Here is a 24,771-nt window from a genome sequence, read left to right as displayed (position 1 = left end):
TATTAAATGAACCATGTTAAATTGCAACTGCTGCGTTTATAATTCTGTGGCGGAGCTGCGCAGCTGCAAAATGCAAAAGGGGAAACTTTTGTGCCTTCAAAGTTCTGGCCATCTTTCACTTGCATTGTATGGACCAACAGAGTTGAGATATTCTTCTAAAAATCTTCAATTGTGTTCAGCAGAAGAAAAAAGTCAAACACATCTGGGATGGCATGAGGGTGAGTAAATGACAAGAGAATTTGCATTTTTTGGGTGAACTATCCCTTCAAGCAATTGAAACACTTGATTGCAGCATCATCTACAATTGGTGGCTACAGATGACAGAATAATTTTACTGTCTGTGATTTTGCATTGGCAAAATCTCAGTGAGAATGAAGGACAAATCATACTGTACTTTAATTCCACATTCTATTATGGTCATCAGACTTCTATCTAGGAGGTACGGAATTGAAAATGTGAAAGTCTTGGATTTCAAAGATTTCTCAAGGGATGCACCATGTGGTTTGTACTTTATATATTGCCCACAAATTGCACTGGTACTCCAACTGCACACATAGCCGATTACATACAGACGTTACCCTATCTTTCAGATATCTACAACAGTTTGCTGTTTTATTTCTCATTTTTATTACACGGTATTGCCCACACAGTTTTACAGTCGAGCAAGCTGAGGCAACCAAATAAACCTCTTCTCTCTATCAAGTATCAATGGGAAGTCCAATTAATTTTAGTGACTGAGTTTGTTCATTTAATGCTTCATTTGAGTCCGATCCTTTTTGTATCACTGTTAATATTTAATTCAATGCAGATAATGCACTCATTAGTTTCAGATTTTTTGTAAGGGTAGCTAATTACTTTTATAGGGGGCTAGCTTGACTGTAGCCTAACTTACTTGGCTAGCTTAGATTGTGATGCTAAATTTCTAAATAGTTAACACTGCAGAGACCTGGCTACGTGCTGAAGTTCTTTGAATTACTATGCAATCTTTGCACCAACAAAAATGAATACTATAGAATTTTAAAGCCAAGTATCTGAATATTTAAGCTTTTGTTTACCTGTTGTTATCTCTTTTATCTCATCAAAACAGAGCATACAGTTATCTGTGTTTGCCTCCATAATGGAGCTGTCAAATCTAGAAAAGCCTTGGCTGCTGATAGATTACATTCAGACAATATTCATTAACCTCTCTAAAGACCTTTTTTAAAACACTTTCTCCAAGAGAAGTGGACACAAATTGCAGAATGGGAGATGCTTGTGCTTAATCACTCACTCTTTTACTTTCCTGCCATGCCCTTTTTTTGAAACATACAAATGTGCACACTAATTATGTATTCGCAGTCCTCGAGGGAGGTTTCATATGCTGAAGAGCTACATGTCTCCAGCAAAATACAGTCCTATTTGCCATAGTCCCAAGGGTCAGGGTTTAGATGGTTAGCTTTAGCAGTTAGCCTATGCTGCAGATTGCCATAATTACATCATTCTGAAAAAAATATTTCTCCCTTGATTAATATTTGTTTTAGTTTTAAATTAATCTTAACGCTGAACACTGAAATAACTAAAACTAACAATAGAGTGAAAGCAAATGAACACTAAACTGCTACAATAGTTTTGAATAATTCAAAACGAACCGCAGTTTTCCTGTACAACCACTTGGCAGTACATTAACAATTCTGAATGATGGACTGTTTTCTGATTCCGGTCTCCATAAGAAACAATGTAAATGAGCGATCCAGACAGAGAACAACAACAAGTGTCAGTGGAGTAAACATCTGTTCAGGCTCAACTGGTGCAGTTGTTGGCTGTCATAACAACTCGTAATAGTTAATAATATCAATGATACTAAACTCAGGCTATCACTTCATGTCATCTACCCACTCCTTAAACTTTGACGGGTGAGGCAATGTCAAAAGACGGTCATTGCGACTGTTAAGTATTGGCACTATGTTTTTTTTGTTTATGTTTTTTTGCCAATTTTAGAGGAACAATTCTGTGTTCAGGAAATAGGTGGATAATAATCTTGTACCCATGTTGCATACTTCTGTTCCAGCCGAGCAACTGCCAATGTGATGAATAGGAATGCTAACGGATAGCTCTCTCCAGGTGGTATGACCTCCTTGTGCTAGCCTGACACAACTTCCTGTGCCACTGCTGATTCAGACCTATGGGTGGTATTACTGCTTCATCTTTAACAGGATACAATTAATTAGATCAGATGCGGCTGCTAAGCTGTATGTAAATATGCATCAGGTTCATGATCTTACCCCATGGGCACCAGTGAGAAGGTTTGGTATACTGAGATGATATTTATTTAGCAATCCTGATGTTTTTTCAGTTTGGCATTAAGCAGTACTTTTACTATATCTGTATACTTTACTGTATCTAGAGGAAGGTGAGTAAATGTCAGTTCTGACAGTTCTGTTAGTTCTGAAGCAGTGACATAGCAGCTGTGTTCTGCTGTTTTAGTAGTTCTGGAAAGCTCCTAATTACGAGAAGTCCTGGGATTTTGTAATTACAATGTGATGCGTGTGTGCTCGATTTTGGTCAGAAAATAAGGATGCTTTGGGCAATTTCAATTTCAATTTTGGCCATTATGGGTTTACATCATGCAACGGAAAGATTGTGTATACAATTTATTCTATTTAATAATTCATTTCATATAAATTAATAAACATATTATTATTAAATCATTTATTCTTAAAGCCTGGATTGGCCAGCCAAGAAAAAAAATACAATATTAATAACTACAGTCTTGACCAACACAAAATAGGAATTGTTTTAAAGCTTAGAAGCTGTACTTTACAATGCAGGCATTATGACCAAAACTGAACAAGTGCTTTGAAATTTGTAGACAAATCAGAAGTGTTCCCTTATGATAATTTATTAATAATTTTGCACAGTACATATTATTGTAGTCAGTAAAAACATACAGTAAAACTAATCAAATAGCCATGTGTCATATGTCATTGGAAATCTCTCAAAGAGTAGAATACAACTAGCCTATTGTGTTTTACTCACAGATAAAAAAATATAGCTATTAATAGCTAAGTATATGTCTTTGACAGGAATGTTAAATGTAAACAGGTGCTTTTAACTTAACATAAAATATCACATACCATTACTGGAGGAGGGGATTCCTATTAAAACAAGCCCAAATCCAACATAATCGGATGCATAGATCAATTAGATGATCCACACGAAGCACATGATCATTCTATCTGGCTAAAAACACGTTCGCTTTTGGACCAGATGATTTCATCGTAAATGGTGTTCTACGTTGTCCAGTATCATGGAACGCTAAACTAATCGTTTGATCGCTGCAGCCAAAGGTGGAAGTCATCCAAATATGGGCATATATATAGAGAGAGAGAGAGAGAGAGAGAGAGAGAGAGAGAGAGAGAGACTTTAAGGGGTTTATATATATATATTTTTTTTCTTCTTTTTTTTAAAAAAAAAGCGTTAATTTTTCACATTAACAAATTTTACAAGATTTAGATTTAAAAAAAAAAAAAAAAAGAAATATATATATAAATAAATAAATACGTTCCAAAAACAGATACACTTAAATATACAATTCCAAGCAACCATCATTATCAACATCACAAATACATTGATTAACCCCCCATTTATATTTAAACATTTCCATGTCTCCGACCAATTTATAGAAAGTAAATTCAATTTTAATGCGAGATTTTAGTAAACCCTTTAAAATGGACACCACATCAGTTGATGCATCACCACTCAACAGCTTTTTTCGTGACAACCATATGGCCAATTTTGCCTGCCCAAATAAAAAATTGACCAAAACATGAACTTCCTTTCTATTACTTCTATATTTTGGTCCATAAATGAAACAAATCGGTGTAAAAACTTCCCCCAGAGTATTACACCACTCTTCCAATCTATTAAAAAGGTGTTGAAGCCTTTCACGTTCTAAAAACAAATGAAAAACTGTTTCCTCTTCTCCACATAAAGGACAACCCCTCCCTGCCTGTGGGTCAAAATGTGCTCTGTGTCTGTTCGTAGCTATAATCCCATGTACAATTCTCCACTGCAGATCTCCAGATCAGCTTCTCAAGGGGTGGTTTGTACACGGACCGCCAGCTACCTTTAGGGAAGCGCCCAGCCCAAACATCTCCTGCCATTTTGACTCTTTGACACTCTCTAGTGATTTGAGATGCCGTATTTTAACACATAAGGTATAAACGTCTTTCTTTCCAGCATCTCGAAACAGAACCAGCTGTGGTGTCTTAAAGGATAGCAAGCAACCCTCCTTTTCTTGCCATGTCCCAGCCTCAGCAGAGACACTCAGCTCTGGAAACACACATTTGTCCACCTCCTCTTCAAAGGTTTCTAGTGCCAGTCTATAGTCCTGTGGCAGAGACTCTAAAATCTGATCCAACACTTTCTGTGCTAATCTGATTGATCTTAGTCCCAATTTAAAAGCCAAACTTTCAGCAGTTATCCATTTTTGTCTTTCCATTAAATGTCCAATCTTTGCAATTTTTGCTTCCCACATGGCTTTTCTGAGGGTGTCTGATTTAGAAATGTCCAAGTATAATTCAAGATTAAACAATAGCGGTTCTTCTGTCAGCCATAATTTCTGTGTCCCGTCTCCACTCCGTGCAGACCTAAAAAGTGTCCATGATCTTAAAATCGATCTATAAAAAGAGCTCAGTCCAGAAAGGTCCAGTTTATTAATTTTCATAAGGAAAAGATGACGGTCTAGACCCATGTTTCCCGCTCTCCTCATGAGTGCACAAGCAATTCCAGCCCAGCTCACCTCTTCTCCATACAGCAGTCTCTGTGCCGTCTGGATTCTGAAGGCCTTTATTCTAGTCGCGACATCGATTAGCCCCTGGCCGCTGCCTTCAACCGATGATGTCCTGTCCAGAAAAACTCCACCAGTTGCTGCTGAATTTCTCTCACCAGATCTTCAGGAGGTTCAAGTATTGCCATTTTGTGCCATAACGAAGATGCAACCAAATTGTTACAAACCAGTACCCTCCCCCTGTAGGATAGCTGGGGTAGCAACCATTTCCAATTAGACAACCGAGCACACACTTTCTCCACTAGGCCCTCCCAGTTTTTTCTTTTGTACTCTTCTGTCCCTATAAAAACCCCTAAGTATTTGAAACCTGCTCTTCCCCACTGTAAGCCACCAGGAAGTACTGGACCTTTAACATCTTTTCCACACCACAAAGCATCACATTTACCCCAATTTACAACTGCTGAGGAGGCTTTACCATAACACTCTAAGGCCCCCTTAAGCATCTGAATGTCATTTTGTTCCTGTATTATAACAGTGACATCATCAGCGTATGCGGAAAGTTTAATATTAGAGATTGCAGTGTCAACCTTTAGACCCATTAACTCTTTCCTCAACTTACACAGAAAGGGTTCGATTACAATACTGTACAGTTGACCTGAGAGAGGACAGCCCTGTCTGATACCTCTTTTTACATTTATAGGGATACTCAAGCCACCAGACATTTTAATCATACATTTTGCCTCAGTATATAAGAGTTTCATTTTTGAAATAAAACTATCCCCAAAACCAAAAGCCTTCAAAGTATCAGAAAGAAAAACATGGTCAACCCTGTCAAAAGCCTTTTCTTGATCCAAAGATAGCAGACCCACATTTACATTGACCCACATTACAGTGAGTAAAATCAAAGACATCCCTTATTAGGTGAAGATTATCTGTAATGGATCTATTCTTTATACAATAAGATTGATCCTTATGCACAATTTCTTGTAGCACCAAATTCAGTCTATTGTCCAAACATTTAGAGAGTATTTTGTATTCAGTGCATAAAATCGCTACTGGCCTCCAGTTCTTTAAAAGTGTCAAATCACCCTTTTTTGGGAGCAACAATAAAATAGCACGTTGACAACTTGTTGGAAGAATTCCATCAAAAAAGCATTTTTGCAATATTTTAAAATAGTCCTCACCAATAGTGTCCCAAAAGAATTTATAGAATTCACCAGGAAGTCCGTTGAGTCCTGGAGTACGACCTGAAGAGAGACCCTTTACGGCCGAAGTTACTTCATCGAAAGTAAGCTCAGTCTCTAGAGAAGCCTTTTGTTCTTCAGTTAAGACCGGAAGATCCTTGAGCAGCTCATTCCTGCAGTGTTCATCTGAACTTTCAGCAGAGTACAAATTTGAGTAAAAAGACACAGCAAGTCTACACATCTCCAGCGGATCTGAGGTCACATGTCCGTTGTCATCCTTCAACGAGTACATCTGTTTTTGTTGGCTCTTTTTACGTTCCAGATTAAAGAAGTAGGTAGTAGGAGCATCCATGTCTTTTACAGTCAGAAAGCGGCTTCTTATGAGAGCTCCTTTAACTCTTTCATTTAAAATTGAGCTTATTTGATTTTTTTTCTCAGTCCATAGTTCTTTTAGATTATCAGTATCATTATCAGTCATTTTTTTTCAATATCACAAATCTCTCTTTCCAGGCACTCCAAACTTTTTCTTAATTGAAAAGAGGAATGAGATGCATATTTTTGGCAAAAATCTCTAATATGCACTTTCCCGACCTCCCACCACTGTATAATACTTTCAAAAGACTTTTTCTGTTTTCCAGGTCTCCCAAAACAATTTAAAAGTTTCACAAAAATGTTTATCTTCCAAAAGTTTTGTATTAAAATGCCAATAACAACTTTTGTGTGTGTTTTTTGCCAAAGAAACTGCAACAGTAATGAATTTATGATCAGAAATAGCATTAGGAATGATATTTACATTGACGACTCTATTTCTCATATTGTAAGACAAATAAAAACGATCCAAACGAGCAGCAGAAATATTTTCCTTACAAACTCTCACCCATGTATATTGCTTTGTAAGGGGATTATGTTCTCTCCACACATCTAATAACCGTAACTTTTGTACAACACCAGCTAAACAGGAGGATGATGCTGCATGAGGCTCCTCCCCATTTCTGTCTAGTGTAAAATCAAGAGTACAGTTCCAGTCTCCTCCAACAACAATAAAAACATCATCTTTTTCTTCCTTTATTATATACTTTCTAACCTGGTGAAAAATGGTAAACGTTTCGCTCCAATATTAGGAGCATAGATATTCACAAACAAAAAAATTAAATTACAAATTTCAGCCTTTACTATTAAACACCTTCCTGGCTCCACTTCATTTTTTGATATAATATTGGCTTTAACAGAAGGGGAAAAAAGGATAGCTACACCGGCACTTAGATTAGTCCCATGACATAGTCTCCTTTCCACCATAATCCCCAATCAACTTCATTATTATGAGTACTATGGGTCTCTTGTAGGAAAGTGACACTTAAATCCTTCAATTTAATAATTTCTGATAATATCACATTCTTCCTCCCATTCCGCATCCCATTAATATTAAGAGATCCCACCCTCAAACACTCCATTAAAGAGAAGAGGAGAAAAAAACAGAAAAGAGAAGCAAAGTTAGAAGTCATCATAGTAGTTTTGTTGTTCCCCTCGTTATTCTTTCTCTTCCTATTTTATTACCCTGTCTTATAACAGTTAAATGTTTTTTAAGACGGAACCTCTGTTGTTGTGAGATTTCTTCATAACTACTCGTTTTTCTTACCTTCATCACAGAATTAACAAACTTTTCAATGTCAGGGAAATAATCATCAATTTCAACCCCAGATTTTCCTTTTGTCTTATCTAAGAAAGCATTAATCTCTTCAACAGTGTATATATAGATCATTATCAGCCTCTCCATCTGACCACTGCTCACCCTCTTTCCTGCCATCATCAGTAAACTGTGAGCACTCCTCTACCTCATCAGCAATGTTCTCCTCTGAGCCTCCTGCCTGAGCTCCCTCATCAACTATCTCTTCTAAAACTCCTTTTCTTCCATCATTCATCACAATCATGTCAGAATCAGCAGCATTCTGTGAGCCAATCTGTACAATAGCATCAGTATCATTCACACCTTCAGCATTGACACTCACCTCCTCCTGTCTTTTCGCCTCCTCTATCACTCCATCTTGTTCCACACTCTGCTCTACTACAGCATTATTGTGATGTTCAACAGTAACTCCAGTGTCATCTCTAGATGTGGACGGCCTTTGCTCATCTCGATGTGTACACGCGAAACGTTTATGGCCCAAATTACCACACTCGAAACACTTCAAACTCTCAGTGCTCGCATAAATCATGAACGAGTTTTCTCCGTGATTCACACGGAAGGAAACTTCAAGAGTACGCGTGGGTGAAATGAGAAACATATAGAGTTGACGTCTAAAAGAGAGTACATGTTTGAGTGCCGCATTTTTACACCCGAGGGGAATCATTTTTACGGGACTCGCGATCTTACCGAACCTCTGCAACTCTTTCATAAACACTTCATTCGACACGAACGGAGGCACGTTTGATATAGTGATTTTAGTTGCTGGAGCGGATAACGGGCTAACAGCAACAAACGTTTCCTTAACCCATAACCCACTCACAGTCAACTGATTTACTAGCGGTTCAGATTTCAGAAATACCACAATCGCTTTATTCATTCGTGATGCCGACACTATATTATCGAAACCGATCTGCTCACCGATAACTACGAGCAGATCCTCCACTGTCACTCCAGGCTCTGGCACACACCTGCAACCATGCCGGAGTGATAGAGCTGACCCGGGAACAGATTCCATACCGGCGTCTGTCTGACGCACGCGGTTTGAAAACCGCGCCTTACCGTTCTCTAGCCTCTACCTAAAACTAAAAAGAAAAAACGAAGGGAAGAAAAAAGAAAAAAAAAAAAAATATATATATATATATATATATATATATATATATTTATATGTAGAAAAAGCACGATAAAGAAACGCACTCGCTCCCAACAAACAATCAAGCTTCTCACACACTCCCAGAATGCCCAGAGAGAGAGAGAGAGAGAGAGAGAGAGAGAGAGAGAGAGAGAGAGAGAGAGAGAGAGAGAGAGAGAGAGAGAGAGAGTACCTGTGTACTGTGTACCTGTGTGCCACATACATCCCCCCATACGAGTCTCCTTATTATAATGAAGACATCTTCCCAACCCTGCAGTCAGAGATCATTTACTTTCAAGCTCTAGGATCGGTTCTGTTAATGGGGGATCTGAACGCTAGAACGGGGAAGGAAGCAGATTACATTACCACAGATGGAGACAAATATATTAACAACTCACATATATATCAACGGAAACACTTTACGAAGGCACGTCAGAATTATGACAACACGATAAACAGGCACGGAAAACAAGTCCTGCAGCTCTGCAAAAGCCTGGGCCTGTATATCGCTAACGGCAGAACAAAGGGAGATTCTCTGGGTCGGTTCACCTACTGCTCACATCCCGGCAGCAGCGCAGTAGATTACGCCATCACTGATGTAGACCACAGTAAAGTCAACTATTTCACAGTAATGCCACAGCTGCCATTATCAGACCACAGCCACACAGTCCTCAGTCTGAACAGATCCGTGAATCTCCGGCCTTCAGTTCCCAAGGTTAAACTGCACCCCTCCCTCCACGTTTATATGGGGTAAAGACAGTCCTGCCCAGTATGAAGCCCAGCTCCACAGCACTCAGGTCCAGAACATGATAGATTCATTTCTGTCTACTTCATTTAGTGAAGAGAAGAAAACTATCAATTTAGCAACTCATCAATTAAACGAAATATTTTCTACAGTGGTCAGAAAAGCCCTGAGAAAAAGAAAAAATTATAGATGTAAGAAAGAAATTGCTAAAGTTGGTTGGTTTGATAAAGAGTGCCAAAAATTAAGAAAAGAATTAAGATCATTATCAAATATAAAACACAGAGACCCTGCAAACCAACAAACACGAGACAAATATCAGCAAACCCTCAAAACATACAAGTCACTTCTAATACAGAAAAAAGCTGATCACATGAAAGCAAAGCTTAATAAGATTGAGGAGGCAGTAGATCAGAATTCTTTTGGGAATTATGGAGTAAATTAGATAAATCAAAAGAACCTAAACACATTCCCATCTATGACCCAAACATCTGGACCGAACATTTTGGAAAACTCTATTCACAAAACGAACTAACCCTCACCCAAAAACATCTGACCTCCCAACTATATACCCTGGGCGCACTGTAAAAGACCAGCTAAACCATCTAGACCAGCCCATATTACTAAATGAACTGACAGACAAGATGAAATCCCTAAAAACTAAAAAATCCTGTGGCGTGGATTTAATATCAAATGAGATGCTGAAACACAGCAGCCCCAAACTGAAAGATGCAATTCTCAAATTATTCAATCTTTTATTAAAAGCAGGACACTTTCCTGAGATATGGAAAGAAAATTTGATTACACCAATCTTTAAACAGGGTGAGAAGTACGACCCAAATAACTATAGGGGCATCACAGTGAGCAGCAACCTGGGCAAACTCTTCTGCTCCATCATCAATGACAGATTAGTTCAGTTCATTCAAGAACACAAGATCCTTAACAATTGTCAAATTGGATTTATGCCTAAACAGAGAACATCAAATCACATTTACACACTCCACACACTCATACAAAAACACGTCCAACAAACAAAACAAGGGAAAATATTTGGCTGCTTCATTGATTTTAAAAAGCCTTTGATTCGGTATGGCATAATGGACTTTTCCTAAAACTAATCCAAAGTGGAATAGGAGGAAGGACATATGACATCATAAAGGACATGTACAATGGGAACCAATGCGGGGTTAAGATTAATGACAAACGTACTGATTATTTCAGCCAAACTAAAGGAGTCCGTCAAGGCTGCAGCCTCAGCCCGACTCTATTTAATATCTATATTAATGAACTGGCATCAATACTGGAGAAGTCCTCTTGTCCCGGTCTGACCCTCGAGGACAGAGAGATCAGAAGCCTCCTGTACGCTGACGATCTTCTGATGCTGTCTCCTCATGAAGAGGGTCTGCACCACAGCCTCTCGCTTCTGGACCAGTACAGCAGCGACTGGGCCTTACCCATCAACATGGACAAGTCTAAAATCATGATCTTTCAGAAAAAACCTCGCCTTACTGACAAGAAATACAAATTAACACTTGGGGGAACAATTCTTAATCATGTCACCTGTTATAATTATTTGGGTCTGACAATCTCAGCTTCTGGAAAATTTGACACTGCAATAAAAGATCTGACTGATAAAGCACGTAGGGCTTATTACAGTATAAGAAAACCCCTGTTCAAATTTAACCCACCCATTAAACTGTGGCTGAAAATCTTTGACAGCATCATAAAACCCATCCTTCTTTACGGCTGTGAAATCTGGGGCCCCAAATTTAAACTAAATTACGAATCCTGGGACAAAAGCCCCGCTGAAATTTTCCACCTTGAGTTCTGCAAGAACATCCTGGGAACTCACAGAAACGCTCCAAGCCTGGGTTGCCGGGCAGAATTAGGCAGATTCCCTCTGCTCTCTGAAATCCAGAAGAGAGCCGTGAAGTTCTGGTTCCATTTGTCAGACGCACCTCCAGATAATTACCATCACTGTGCCTTTACACACAGGACAGGACACCCAGAGAGTGACCCTATGCACTATTTAGTACAAAAATATCAGCTAAATTCCTCCATCCAGTTCAGATTGGCCAAACTGAAACAGACAGACAGAATAACGCAGGAAGAATACATTCACGATTGGCAGCACAAAGTCACTCAGGTACATAAATTAAACTACTTCCACAGAATTAAGACGGATTATAAATTGGCACCATATTTGATCCATATTAAAGATTATAGACAAAGAAAGCTACTGTCAAAGTATCGTCTGAGTGAGCACAGTCTGTCTGTAGAGACGGGTCGACACGGACAGAACCGAGACCCAGAGAGGACAGACTGTGTTCACACTGCACTGAAGGAGTTGTGGAGGATGAACTTCACTTCCTCACTCACTGCAGTAAATATGAGACCATTAGAAGCACTCACTTTACAAAAATAGCTCATATTCTACCTGAATTCCAGGACATAAATGACGTAGACAAACTCTCGTATCTAATGGGAGAGAAAGTGGAGTGTGTTCAGCTGGCAGCGCAGTATGTGTCGTCCTGTCATCACATGAGGGCTGAGAGACTGACCCCTCATCAGATTACACCTCTATTCAAACTCATATTTTAATTGATTTGTTTTTTTGTTTTTTTTCTTCTCCTTCCTTATTGCTCTCTGTTTTTCACTTTGTCGTTTGTACTTATTTTTATTTGTTTATTATTATCATTATTATTCATTTATTGTATATACATGTTGTTGTTTTTTTTATGTTTGTAATGTGTTTATTACTGCTTTGGCAACATTGTACACTGTATACAGTCATGCCAATAAAGCTCATTTGAATTGAATTGAATTGAATTGAGAGAGAGAGAGAGAGAGAGAGAGAGAGAGAGGAGAGAGGCTCCCTGGCAAATGGCAGCAGTGAGGACTCCACGACAGCGAATCCCTCCTCCCTCCTGGGTTTCAGCAACACTGTAACAGTTAAAGGTGGGCAAGGAGAAGGCGGGAACCGGCTGAACAGCCAACATAAACATTAATGATATAAATTAACTTAAAACAACATAAAACATAAATGAACACAGACACACATGCAGCGTGGTCACATGCATCTCTCCCTCTCTCGAACTGGTGCCTCCGGCTCCCCTTTAGCTCAAGCTCCCAACGCCGATTCAATGATTCAACGGCGGCCGTGCACCATCACAGCCTGGCCACGCCCTCCTCCTCATCACACTGAGCTACTATATTTATACAGCCCGAGATAGTATACAATATAATGTTGAATCAGAAAAATAAGAAAAACGTTTAGGTAATTTTTGCCTCAAGTTTTTTTTTTTTTCAGCAGTTTCTTAGGATGAGAGTATCATTATTTATCAAAATATGTGATAAAAAAATTGAAAAGTTTTATTTAAAATGATACCACACAAGAGACCCTTTTTTCTTTTTTTTTTTTTGAGTTATAGGACTTTCATTTTGTGCATGCCACTTAAACAGGGCATTTTTTAAAACGCCTTCAGAACTTAAAGGGTTATTTTATTCATTCACTGTATTGTCCAACAACAGGCATTACCACAGAGTAATTCAAATATAAACCATTTTCTGTAGGTTATCCAGCAAAAATATGTATATTGTGATACATATTGGTATAGTGATATAAAATCACTTATACAGTGATATAAGATGTAGAAAAACAATCTTATAATATGGTACAAATAATTTTATAACTGTATATATCAACCCTATTGTGGCTTTAAATAAAAAGAGTAAAACATAAAAATTAAAAATAAAGAAAATGTTGAAAAAAGAAAACACTTGGAAATTATTTTTTGAGGAAGTCAGGAAGTTATTCTATCTTTCACACATATGAGCAAAAGAATGACATAATACTTAATTATCGCTGTTTAGCTCCTTAACATAGAGCATATTTAAATGAATCTAATGACACTATCACAAGACTTTCTAAAGAAGACCCCGCAATGGATTTAGATAAACCTGAACCGAGCGAGCCTCAGATATTGTGGACGTGGTATATCATTCTTACAAGCTTTTTTTTTTTGCCTTTCATTCTAAAATTACATTTCCAGTGTGGCAGAACCCACCGGAGAGTTTGGGATGCAATTCTCACTCCAGCACAAACAACCTGCTTCTATAGCACTCAAACAAGCAGCATGTGAGAACTGCCATTTGTGTGCCATTTTCAGCCTCACACCTCGGCCTGAAAGAGTGTGCTCTCCAGAGTCTGCTGTCTTAGAGGAAGTGTGGAATCATGCTTCGCCACTGCTTGCGTCTCGCACCCTCAGCACATAAAAGTGAGTGTGCAATAAATGTACACATGACTGCTTTTAAAGAGACATCAGGCTGATGAAGTTAATGAACATAGATGTTAAAATTCACAAAGATTGTACAGAAAAAAACAAAGAAAATTACACAAAGAAAATCATTTTACCGCTGCAATCCAGACACTTAAATCGGCTCTTAGAAGTGTGCTTGTCATCATTGCGTGTCATTTTAATGCTTCATCATTGATGCCTTACTGGTATAACAGAAAATGTTTACAAACATCTCTTTTAAAGTTCACCCAAAAATAAAATAAAAATTTGACACAATTTACTGTTCATGTGAGAACTTGTGTTGTTGTTGTTAGCGCTAAAGCAGCTGCATTAGCATTTTAGCGTTAGCCCCAACAAACTTTAAAGTGCACATGTCAACATTGCACATCAAGATGTGCCCAGTTTTAATGCTCTTCTTCATCATTGATGCATTACTGGCATAATAGAAAATGTTCAGAAACATCTCTTTTAAAATTCACCCAAAAATAAAAATGTAAACACAATTTACTTTTCGTGCGAGAACTTGTGTTGTTCTTAAAGCTAAACAGGGTTGCCAACTCTCACGCATCTGGCGTGACACTCACGCATTCAGCCTCACCGTGAGATTGAGGCTGAATGCGTGAGTGTCACGCCAGATGCGTGAGAGTTGGCAACCCTGGCTAAAGCAGCTGCATTAGCATTTTTACCACGAGCCCCTGTGAACAAACGCTAAATTGTGCTTGTTAACATTGCATGTGAAGATGTGCCCAGTTTTAACGCTCTTCTTCATCATTGATGCATTACTGGTATAACAGAAAATGTTTACAAACATCTCTTTTAACACCCAAACATTAAAGAACTTGTACTGACGTTAGCGCTAAAGCAGCAGCATTAGTATTTTTAGAGCGAGTCACTGTGAACTTCTGTCATAATACACAACGGACATCAAGATTTGTACTGAGAAATTACATATATTTAGAGTTGTTTCTCTTATGCTTTCAGAAGACTTTGAATGCATTGACTACTTTAATGAAACTTTTGCATCCTTTTTGAAGACTGAAAGCGAATCACTATCTCCTGCCATTATATTGAAAGACAGACCAGGATATTCATGAAAATTTCTCCTTTTGTGTCCTGCAGAAGAAAGAAATCCATATGGGTTTGGAACACCATGAAAGTGAGAAAATTCTGAAAGAATAAAAAGTTTGCGTAAACTAACACTTAAAATGAAATTCTGTTTAACGGCTGCTTTCCGTGGGCAGAAATAGCACAATGTTAATTGCGCCAAGTAAATAGCGATTAGTTTTTGAATATGGCAATCAGTTATTCAATTTAGAATAAAAATTCAATCCATACCAAACCTAATTTACATAGAAAAGAAGCATTTTTCCGCAAAACAATTACAATTACTTTTTTAAATACTTATACTGTAGCGCTATTTCTGCACATTTAGCGGCTGCTTAAATTGGATTGAAGGTGGTTATTGAAAAAAACACAGGTTTTTGCGCAGAAATACTGCATTCAAAAGTTGAGAGGAACTGTTTGCTAAATTTGTCCCTGAGTAACATGAGGCACCATTGACGTATTGCAGTCATCTTTAAATTGGTTGCGCAAACACCAGCAAGACAGAAAGTGACAGTACTTTGGTGTCTGGAGATGGGACAAACATATCCACTAATGCTCAGCTTGAAGAGATATCCCTGCCCTTCATGCTGATGAATGCTGTTTGCTTACACAGAACACATCTGAAGTAAATGGAAGTGAAAGCCAGCTTTGGGGAGGATAAGATCAATCACACTATCAGCATGTTTGTTTCCCCCGTTTATATTATTTTAACACCAGTGTAAAATTTGTAAAATGTGTTCACACAATGTTATCCTTAGAGTCTCCATGCTCCTCTCAATTTGTAGCTCTCTCCTCTGGCACAGCACAGGTGTGCCGCTATTCAAGTGTCTGGCATCAGTAAGGACCAGTAGGATTCCTGAGAGAGGACAAGAAAAGAGACAACGAAAGAGAGAGAGAAAAGAAAGACAGAGGCCAACACACCTTCCTGATTGTGTAACTTTTGGCACCATCCACACTGTTCCTTAGAGAAATAAAAAAGGAAAATGCTGTTGTTCTGCCTAACATCTCCTTTTGTGTTCCACAGAAGAAAGTTATACGGGTTTGGAACAACATGAAGGTGAGAAAATGTTGACAGAATTTTCCTTTTTTAGTCTCTTATATTATTATATTTATTATTGGATTTCCATATGAGATGTGTACCTTAATTGTGATTTCAGCATCAAATAGGAACACTGCAGATAACTTTGTCCTAAAAATTATGACGCAATTCTTTAATTACTAATGATAGCTGAGCTCATACTAATTCTGATACCCCAAATAAGTGAATTTGCATTAAGTGGATTATAATGAGCCAAAGGCCTTGAGGACATGCACATCATACTCAGATTTTGTCAGCATCAAGAAGCAAACAAAATTTGCGTCCTCAAAGGCAACGCTGTCGATTTAGCGATGACATTAGCATAAGTCACCCTCTGGGCAAGCAAACAGAGCAATATGAGTGGAGATGAGAGAGTCAAACTTTATTTTCTTTGGTATACTGAAATAGGATATCCGCAATTAGCACATGGTAAAAGATGCAGATACAAGGAATGGTAATATCCTTAGGATTTTATGTTGAGACTGTTAAAGGGGAAAGATGGAAAGATTGCATGCAGCTAGGTTGGCTAAGGGCTAGCATTATAATTCAAAGTCCCAATTTCAGTCATTTTCAAAAGTCGATTCAATTGGAAACTTGAAACACTTAAGTGAGCCTGAATTCTTACTGGCACTAGAAATAAGAAAATGTAATCAACTGCGCTTAGAAGTTAATTGTACTATAGCTCATTTTCATTCAAATCAGAGCCATAGCTTAGCTGTTAGCACACAGCGGTTAGCTCATGTAGGTGACGTGAGTTCAAATTCAATTCACAATACTGCTTCCCGCGAGCTCAGGATTAGTGCGGCCCGCTTAACGGCCTACCGTCCGGTCCCTCGAGCTCCCCGGCATTGGATGATGACATCACCGCTGCATCGGAGAGCATAACAGCGGCGCCGGATGCAGATAATTGGCCTGGGCCGCCACCTTTGGGTCCCCTCCCAGTCTGAGCATGACGCACGAAGGTCCGCTATGCTTCCCCGGGCTTAATTGGTTCCACGGGCATGTGCGCCGCTCACAGCCGCACCCCCCCGGGTCCCTTCCCGGACGTGCATGACGAGCTGAGCAAGCCCAGCTTCCTCGCTCCTCCGCTCTCGCTACCCTCGGTGGTAGAACGGTCCCAGACTGCTCCCCCTGCACGCCATGGGCCAGGGCACTCAAAAATCTGCACTTGGGTAGTCCTGTTCTTGACGTGCTGCAGGAACTGCACTCAAACAGGCGATGGCCACTCCGTGGTCCAGAAACGCAACGATTGACAGGCAGTACAGGAGGCAGACAAAGCACGCTTTCTCAAACGCCCCCGTCTCCCAGTTCCGTCCATTCGGCGACGCCACTTGACGACTTAGCCCAGCAGTCCTCAGTGGTGAAGAAACAGACGAAGGCTATTTTCACACATCTTGCCCTGACGCAAACCTGCCGCCAGGGGCCATGCCCTGTCTGCTCGCCGAGGGCGCCCTCCTGCGGCCTCGACTAACAAGTGAGAGGGCCCAGCTCTCAGCCCCAGCGTCAAGCTCCCCGAAGAAGTTTGACGCCCATCGTCTCACGGACCCCCTTGAGGACCCAGAAGGCTCCCAGGCGCCCCTGAGATGACCGACCCAGAGACCGAGGCAGTAGCTCCGGAGCTGGTAAGACCACTCCGTTCCCCGGTGGAAGGAGAATTTTGTTAAATTCTTTACACACTATAGAGCTATTTCCTTGTTGTCTCTGGGTCACCTGGCCCGCAAATGCCGTTCTCACGGCACTCTGCTTTCAGGCCTCAACAGTCCCAGCTTCCCGGAAGCGGTGTCCCCGCCCTCAGGCCCACGACTGTTCCCTGGCCAGCCGGTTCAGACGAGTTCAGAGGACGCCAGCGTCAGACCTCCTCCTCAGTCACGAACCCGCCCCCCGCCGGGTGCGCGGAGCAAGGTAAGTGCTTTGAGTTTGCTCTCAGCACCAGAGCCTCGGGATGCCACGTTGCCCCCCGACGCCGCGTTACCTGTTCCGTACCGCTGCGAAGCCCGCCGGGTACGTCCAAAATTCCCGTCCCCTTGGTGCCCCTAACACGGAGCTTAGAGGCATGGCTTTCACTGCCCAACCCGTCGCGATGGCTGCACCAGACCATTCGACTCGGTTACGCAATTCAGTTTGCCAGGTCTCCGCCCCCCTTTGTGGGCGTTCATTTCTCCGCAGTGCACGACAGACACGCTTAGTCCCTGCGCGAAGAAATCGCCTCCCTTTTAATCAAGGACACGATAGAGCCTGTCCCTCCAACCGAAACGAAGAAGGGTTTCTACAGCCCTTACTTCGTTGTACCCAAGAAAGGCGGCGGCGTACGACTAATCTTGGACTTGCGATTTTTCAATCGGACCTTGTCCAAATTCCTGTTCGAAATGCTCACCCAGAAACAAATTCTATCTGGCATCCGGCATCTAGATTGGTTCGCAGAGATGGACCTGAAGGACCGTACTTCCACGTCTTGATTCTCCCTCGACATCGACCCTTTCTGCGGTTCGCGTTCGACGGCCAGGCGTATCAGTACAAAGTCCTCCCCTTCGGCCTGTCTCTGTCCCCTTGCGTCTTCACGAAGGTTGCAGAGGTGGCTCTTGCCCCGCTCCGAGGAGCTGGCATACGCATACTCAATTACCTTGACGATTGGCTCATTCTGGCCTCCTCGCGGGAATTACTATGTGCACACAGAGACCAGGTGCTCAAGCACCTCGGCCGTTTAGGGTTTCAGGTCAACTGGGAGAAGAGCAAGCTCACCCCGGTCCAGAGCATCTCTTTTCTCGGTTTGGAGTTAGACTCAGTCTCAATGACAGCACGTCTCTCCAATGAGCGTGCTCAGTCAGTGCTGAAATTCCTCGCTTCCTTCAAGTCAGGCGCCGTGGTCCCTTTAAAACGTTTCCAACAGCTCCTGGAGCATATGGCATCCTCCGCGGCGTTGGGGTTGATACATATGAGACCACTTCAGCACTGGCTCCAGACTCGAATTCCGAGACGAGCATGGCGCCGCGGCACGCACAAGGTGAAAGTTACCACTACCTGCCGCCAAGCCTTCAAACCCTGGACAGACCTCTGCTTTCTAAGGGCAGGAGTGCCCTTGCAGCAGGTGTCCTGACGTGTTCTGGTTACGACCGACGCTTCCAAATTGGGTTGGGGCGCCGTTTGCAATGGGCGCGCAGCCGCAGGCCGGTGGAACCGAGGCCCGCTGCGCTGGCACATCAACTGCCTAGAGCTGCTGGCTGTTTTTCTTGCCCTGAAGAGGTTTCTTCCGTTAATTCGCAGCAAGCACGTCCTAGTCAGGACAGACCGCACCACGGTGGTGGCCTACATAAAGCGCCATGGTGGAGTACGCTCCCTCCACATGTCACAGCTCGCCCGTTGTCTCCTCCTTTGGAGCCAGTAGCGACTCAAGTCACTGCGTGCCACTCACATCCCCGGCAACCTCAATGTGATAGCGGACGCGCTATCAAGGCAAAGCTTGCCCGGCGGAGAGTGGAGGCTCCACCCCCAGTCAGTTCAGCTGATTTGGGACAGGTTCGGCAAGGCCCAGGTAGACCTGTTTGCCTCCCAGGAAACCTCCCACTGCCCGCTCTGGTATGCCCTCACAGAGGCTCCCCTTGGGACAGATGCTCTGGCGCACAGCTGGGCCGCGGGGCTGCGCAAGTATGCTTTTCCCCCAGTGAGCCTTATTGCACAGGTGCTATGCAAGGTCAGGGAGGACGAGGAGCAAGACACTCTGGTGGCCCCCTACTGGCCCAACCGGACGTGGTTCTCGGATCACACGCTCCTCACGACAGCCCCTCCCTGGCGAATTCCCCTGAGGAAGGATCCTCTTTCTCAGGGACGGGGCACGCTCTGGCATCCACACCCAGACCTCTGGAACCTCCATGTCTGGCCCCTGGACGGGACGCGGAAGATCTAACCGGCCTACCACCGGCCGTCATAGACACTATCAACCAAGCCAGAGCCCCTTCGACCAGGCATCTCTACACCCTAAAGTGGCATCTGTTCGCAGACTGGTGTTCTTCCCGAGCCGAAGACCCACAGAAGTGCGCGGTTAGGTCAGTGCTCGTGTTTCTACAGGAGAGGCTGGAGAGGAGGCTGTCCCCCTCCACCCTCAAGGTGTATGTCGCCGCTATCGCGGCCCACCACGACTTAATTGTCAGGTTCCTAAAAGGTGCCCAGAGGTTGACTCCCTCCCGGCCTAACCTGTTCCCCTCCTGGGATCTCTCGGTTGTCCTCACGGGACTCCAGAGACCCCCCTTCGAGCCGCTAGACTCAGTTGGACTCAGGGCCCTCTCTCTCAAGACCGCCCTGCTGATCGCGCTCGCCTCCATCAAAAGGGTCAGGGACCTGCAAGCGTTCTCTGTTAGCAACTCTTGCCTGGAGTTCGGTCCGGCAGTCACTTTGTGATCTTAAGGCCGCGACCGGGCTATGTGCCCAAGGTTCCTACCACACCCTTCAGGGGTCAGGTAGTGAACCTGCAAGCGCTGCCCCGGGAGGAGGCAGACCCAGCCCTTTCACTGCGGTGGCCAGTACGTGCTTTACGTATCTATCTGGACAACTAGATGCTCTGAGCAGCTCTTCGTCTGCTTTGGAAACAGCAGAAAGGGAACACTGTCTCAAAGCAGAGACTCGCCCACTGGGTTGCTTATCACACCCAGGCCATGCCCCCCCCTTGCAGGTCCGAGCTCACTCCACCAGGAGTGTTGCATCCTCGTGGGCACCGGCTAGGGGCACCGCCTTAGCTGACATCTGTAGAGCAGCGGGCTGGGCAACACCTAACACTTTTGCGAGATTCTATAATCTCCAAGTTGAGTCAGTATCGTCCCGTGTTTTCTCAGGTCCGAGCCCGTTTTACTCGGTAGCACGCTGACGATCTGACCAGGTGAACCGCTTGCGCCTAGCGCTCTTTCCCCCTAACCAAGCGAAAACAGTGCGCCTCTGTTCCCAGGAGATCCCATTTTTTGGGCCCTGGTTGACTCCTCCCTAGCCCTCGCGGGTCCGCAGTTCAGCGGAGGAACTCGCCGACCCAAACCACTGCGGGTACCGCAAGCTACCCTGTACTGGTATAGGTGCTCCACAGGTAGGGCCTCCTGTTCGGATTCCCCCTGTGTGTAATGCCACGGTACTGTCCCCTCACGAGCTGACTCCCGTGTCTCCCTTAGGCAGTTACAGCTGCCTTGGTCACTGTGCTATATGCTTCCCCCCCTCTACGAGGCTAGATCTACCACTGCACCAACTTTTCCACATAGGTCCTAAGTATAGGCCATCTGATGTATTTGCCACTAAAATTTGCCTCCCCTCCCGGATAGGTGTGGCCTCCGCAGGGTCTTCTCCGCCCTGAATGAGGGCTAAGACCCCCTTCCCTCAATGCGTGTAAGGGCCCCGGCCGAAGTTGCTCTATGCGAGAAACATAGAGAGAAAAGAGGCCCAGCCAGGCTGGCCCGTTCCCATGTTGGCGGCCATCACCTTGTTCCCCCCTCCAGGGTAACGATAAGGAATCTGATGGCTTAAATGGGGCATTGGGGAAGGGTACGTGCAGCCTGATACAGTTGGTCCTTCTGCACGTAAGAATACCTGCTCGCTCCTGTATCAGCAGTTCACGTACACGGCTCAGCGCATGGCACTTTTTAAGTGGACCCCTAGTGTCGCTTCTCTGACACAACGTGTCAGTGGTCCAGGAACGCCATCTCTGGCTCAATCTGGTCGAGATGCGTGAGGCTGATAAGAACCGCTTCCTGGACGCACCTGTCTCCCAGATTGGCCTTTTCGGCATCACCGTCGAGGACTTTGCCCAACAGTTCTCCGCGGTGAAGAAGCAGACGGAGGCCATCAGTCACATCATGCCCCGCCGCAGACCTGCCGCTACGGGCCCTGCCCCGTCTGCCCGCCGAGGCCTTCCCCTGCGAAGAAACCAGCTCCTGCTCCGCCTCAACCCGGGCCCAGCTCTCAGCCCCAGCGTCGAGCACCCCGCAGGCGGCGCACGCCCCCTGTCTCATGAACCCCCTCTAGGACCCGGAAGGCTCCCAAGCGTTCCTGAGACAGCCGACCCAGAGCCGAAGACGTTAGCTTCGGAGGTGGTAAGACCTCTCTGTCCCCCGGTGGAGGGCCGGGAGGAGAATCCTTTGTTTTTTTCATTTGCCACACCCCCTGAAGGGGGCTGTGGTACCCACATTCTCAATAAAAGAGCTATTTCCTTTGCCTCTGGGTCACCTGGCCCGCAAATGCCGTTCTCACGGCAATCTGCTTTCAGATTACGACAGTCCCGGTACACCGGACGCGGCGATCCTGCCTTTCGCCTGCCCACGACTGTCCCCCGGCCGGCCGGTTCAGACGAGTCCAGAGGACGCCAGCATCAGACCTCCTCCTCAGTCACGAACCCGCCCCCTGCCGGGTGCGCGGAGCAAGGTAAGTGCTTTGAGTCTATTCTCAGCACCTCAGGCCGCAACAAAGCCGCCCGACGCTGCACTACCTGTTCCGCCCCGCTGCGAGGCCCCGCCGGGTACGTCCAAAATACTCGTCCCTTTGGTGCCCCTAGCGCAGAGCTGGGAAGCGTGCAATTCAGTTTGCCCGGCTCCCGCCCCCTTCAGGGGCGTCCGCTTTTCCGCAGTACACGGCAAGCATGCCAGTTCCCTGCGCACGGAAATCACGACCCTCTTAGCCAAGGGCGTGGTAGAGCCCGTCCCTCCAACCGAAATGAGGAAGGGTTTCTACAGCCCTTACTTCATTGTACCCAAGAAAGGCGGCGGCTTACGACCAATCCTGGACCTGCGAGTTTTCAATCGGGCCTTGTTAAAACTCCCGTTCAAAATGCTCACGCAGATAAATATTCTGGCTGGCGTTCAGCATCTAGATTGGTTCGCAGCGGTAGACCTGAAGGATGCGTACTTCCACGTCTCAATTCTGCCACGACACCGACCCTTCTTACGGTTCACATTCGACGGCCAGGCGTTTCAGTACAAAGTCCTCCCCTTTGGCCCGTCTCTGTCCCCTCGCGTCTTCACGAAGGTCGCAGAGGCGGCCCTTGCCCCGCTACATGTAGCCGGCATCTGCAGAGACCAGGTGCTCTGCCACCTCAGCCGTTTGGGGCTTCAGTTCAACTGGGAAAAGAGCAAGCTCACTCCGGTTCAGAGCATCTCTTTTCTCGGGTTGGAGTTAGACTCAGTCTCAATGACAGCACGTCTCATGAGCGAGCATGCTCAGTCGGTGCTGGGCTGCCTCGCTTCCTTCAAGCCAGGCACAGTGGTCCCTCTAAAACTTTTCCAGAGGCTCCTGGGGCATACGGCGTCCTCCGCGGCGGTCGCGCCGCTGGGGTTGATGCATATGAGACCACTCCAGCACTGGCTCCAGACTCGAGTCCCGAGACAAGCATGGCACCACGGCACGCATCGAGTAAGGATCACCCCCGCCTGCCTCAAAACACTCCGACCCTGGACAGACCTCTGCTTTTTACGGGCAGGAGTGCCCCTGCAGCAGGTGTCCCGACGTGTTCTGGTCACAACCGACGCCTCCCGGTCCGGGTGGGGTGCCGTGTACAGCGTGCACGCAGCAGCAGGCCATTGGAAAGGGGCCCCGCTGCGTTGGCACATCAATTGCCTGGAGTTGCTGACCGTCCTTCTTGCTCTCAGGAAGTTCCTCCCGTTAGTTCGGGACAAACATGTCCTCATGAGATTGGACAGCACCACGGTGGTGGCGTACATAAATCGCCAAGGCGGCGTACGCTCCCGCCACATGTCACAACTCGCCTGCCGTCTCCTCCTATGGAGCCAGCAGTGACTCACATCCCCGGCAAGCTCAACGTCACAGCGGACGCGCTACCACGACAATGCCTGCCCGGCGGGGAGTGGAGGCTTCACCCCCAGTCGGTCCAGCTGATTTGGGAACGGTTTGGCAAGGCCCAGGTAGACCTGTTTGCCTCCCAGGAAACCTCCCACTGCCCGCTCTGGTACGCCCTAACAGAGGCTCCCCTCAGGACAGACGCGCTGGCACACAGCTGGCCCTCGGGGCTGCGCAAGGACGCATTTCCCCAGTGAGCCTTCTTGCACCGGTGCTGTGCAAGGTCAGGGAGGACGAGGAGCAAGTCACGTCAGTGGCCCCCTACTGGCCCACTCGGACTTGGTTCTCGGAACTCAGACTTCTCGCAACAGCTCCTCCCTGGCAAATTCCCCTGAGAAAGGACCTCCTCTCTCAGGGACGGGGCACGCTCTGGCACCCATGCCCAGACCTCTGGAACCTGCACATCTGGTCCCTGGACGGGATGCGGAAGAGCTAGCCGGCATACCGGCGACCGTTGTGAATACAATCAACCAAGCCAGAGCCCCCTCTACCAGGAACCTTTACGCCCTAAAGTGGCGCTTGTTCGCAGATTGGTGTTCTTCCCGAACTGAAGACCCGCAGAGATGCGCGATCAAGTCAGTGCTCCTGTTCCTACAGGAGAGGCTGGACAGGAGGCTGTCCCCGTCCACCCTCAAGGTGTATGTTGCCGCCATTGCCGCCCACCACGATCCTGTAGACGGCAAGTCTTTGGGTAAGCACGACCTGATCCTCAGGTTCCTGAGAGGCGCCCGGAGGTTGAATCCCTCCCGGCCAGGCCTAGTTCCCTCCTGGGATCTCTCGGTAGTCTTGGCAGGACTCAAGACTACCCTTGCGGGTCCGAGCTCACTCAACAAGGGGTGTTGCGTCCTCGTGGGCACTGGCCAAGGGCACCTCCCTAGCAGACATCTGTAGAGCCGCGGGTTGGGCAACACCCAACACCTTCGCAAGGTTTTACAACCTCCGCGTTGAGTCGGTTGCGTCTCGTGT

General features: G+C 45.0%; 1 protein-coding gene across 2 annotated transcripts in view; it reads right to left on the bottom strand.

Moving 5' to 3' along the window:
* LOC127638105 (metabotropic glutamate receptor 8-like) overlaps positions 1-24,771 on the bottom strand; it is a 229,068-nt gene that overhangs the window by 161,074 nt on the left and 43,223 nt on the right. The window contains exon 1 of one of the 2 annotated variants that reach the window (XM_052119456.1): positions 8,555-8,697. The exons of the other annotated variant lie outside the window; for it this stretch is intronic. The gene's annotated coding sequence lies outside the window, so the exon portion shown is untranslated. Of the gene's footprint in view, positions 1-8,554; positions 8,698-24,771 lie in introns of those variants that run through there. 2 annotated transcript variants of the gene reach the window in all.

This window comes from Xyrauchen texanus, chromosome 46 (genome assembly GCF_025860055.1).
Source record: "Xyrauchen texanus isolate HMW12.3.18 chromosome 46, RBS_HiC_50CHRs, whole genome shotgun sequence".
Lineage (NCBI taxonomy): Eukaryota > Metazoa > Chordata > Actinopteri > Cypriniformes > Catostomidae > Xyrauchen > Xyrauchen texanus.
This window is presented reverse-complemented; position numbering and strand designations above follow the sequence as displayed.